This window comes from Phodopus roborovskii, unplaced genomic scaffold (genome assembly GCF_943737965.1).
Source record: "Phodopus roborovskii unplaced genomic scaffold, PHOROB, whole genome shotgun sequence".
NCBI lineage: Eukaryota > Metazoa > Chordata > Mammalia > Rodentia > Cricetidae > Phodopus > Phodopus roborovskii.
This window is the reverse complement of record NW_026126448.1, coordinates 8722934-8724964: the sequence shown is the minus strand read 5'-3', so window position 1 is coordinate 8724964 and position 2031 is coordinate 8722934. Positions and strand designations below refer to the sequence as shown.

The 2031-nt window shown below is 45.2% G+C and overlaps 1 pseudogene; it reads left to right on the top strand.

Annotated features, from left to right (window-relative positions):
* The first annotated feature begins 635 nt into the window (after positions 1-635).
* On the top strand, positions 636-1459 carry LOC127225034 (40S ribosomal protein S6-like; annotated as a pseudogene).
* The last annotated feature ends 572 nt before the right edge of the window (positions 1460-2031 follow it).

Below are 2031 nucleotides of genomic sequence, written 5' to 3'. Positions count from 1 at the left end.
CCTGCATGTGTACATGTGTACTGTATTTGTGCCTGGTACCCTTGGAGGCCAGGAGAAGGCATAGGATCCTCTAGAGTTACAAGTGATTATGAGGTGCTGGGGACCTCAACTCCAAGTCCACTATAAGAACAGTAAGGACTCTTAACTGCTGAGCCCATCTCTCCAATGCTTCACTTCATTTTTTGAGGCAGGGTCCCTCACTGAACCTGATGCCTATAGATTGGGCTAGGCGGTCTGACCAGTGGGCTCCAGGGCTCTGCCTGTTTTCACCTCTTCAGGGCTGGGATCACAGACACATCTTCCCAGGGTTTTACACGGATGCTGGAGATCCTCACTCAGGTCCCCATGCCTCCGTAGCAAGTGCTTCACAGGACGAGCCATCTCCTAGCCACTGTTTACATTCTTCTGACTACAAGTGAGTCATAATCTCATCCAAACCCAAGGAAAGACATGACTCCACATGTCAGTGGGACAAAGGTCAAGATTATGTTGTAAGAGGGACATTTGTCAAGTGAGTAAGAGCTGCTACATCTTACTTTCTGATGGAGCACACCACACACTGCCCTCTTGGAGTTTCCTGGCTTAATCTTTTTCTTATTTTTTTTTTTTTTGAAGTATTTTAAAAGATCACACATGCTCATTTTCGTGGCACCTCCTAGGCTGTCAGCTATGTGAAGATGAAGCCTAATATCTCTTTCCCTGCCACTGGCTGCCAGAAGCTCATCGAAGTGGACGATGAGCACAAACTTTGTACATTCTATGAGAAGAACACGGCCACAGAAGTAGCTGCTGGTGCTCTGGGTGAAGAGTGGAAGGGTTGGTTATGTAGTCCCAATCAGTGGCGGGAATGACAAACAAGGTTTCCCCATGAAGCAAGGTGTTTTGACCCATGGCAGAGTGCACCTGCTTTTGACTATGGGACATTCTTGTTATAGACCAAGGAGAACTGAAGAGAGGAAGCACAAGCCTGTTCGAGGACGCATGGTGAATGCCAATCTGAGTGTTCTCAACTTGGTCATTGTAAAAAAAGAAGAGAAGGATATTCCTGGACTGACAGATACTACTGTTTCTCATCGGTTGGGACCTAGAAGAGCTAGCAGAATCCGAAAGCTTTTTAATCTCTTCAGAGAAGATGATGTCTGTCAATATGTTGTGAGAAAGCCTTTAAGCAAAGAAGGTAAGAAGCCCAGCACCACAGCACCCAAGATTCAGCATCTTGTTACTCCATGTGTCCTGCAACACAAACACCGTGGTATTGCTCTGAAGAAACAACAAAGAAAAACAAGGAGGAGGCTACAAAATATGCTAAACTTTTGGCCAAGAGACTGAAGGAAGCTAAAGAAAAGCACCAGGAACAGATCACCACGAGATGTAGGCTGCCCTCACTGAGAGCTTCAACCTCTAAGTCTGAGTCTAGTAAAATATAAGTCTTTAAGGGTAACAAATAAATAATCATACATTGAGGGAAAAAAAGATCATGCATACGTGTGTGCTGTCTATGTGAGTGTGTGTGCATGTGACTATAGGTTCCCATGGAGGCCAGAGAAGGGCACTGGATCCCCTAGAACTGGAGTTACCAGTTCACAACCACCAGATAAGAATGCTGGGAACCAAACTCCAGTCCTCTCCAAGAGAAGACACGCCCTCAATCTCTAAACCACCTGCCTCTCCAGATGAGAACAAGCATCCAACCTCTAAGCCATCTCTCCCTTCCTGGTTAGTCTCCTCGGGAGAAACTTGGCTTTTAAGTAGCCTTTCTCAAAAGTTGACGATTTCTGAGGAGACTCACTGATAATTATAAGCCAACTTTTCCCTAATTTCATAAAGCATATTTAGTTCTAAGTCCCCACCATCTTTTTTTTTTTTTTTTTTGAGGGAAGATTCTAGGGGTTGGACCTAAAGCCGCACACATGGTCAGTGCATGCTATTTCTTTCACTGATCCTCTGCTCCAGCCTCTATGTGGGGCTGAGTTTTGAAAACATGATTTTGTAAACCAAACAGTGGGAATGGATACTATGTGCAGAGGGGAG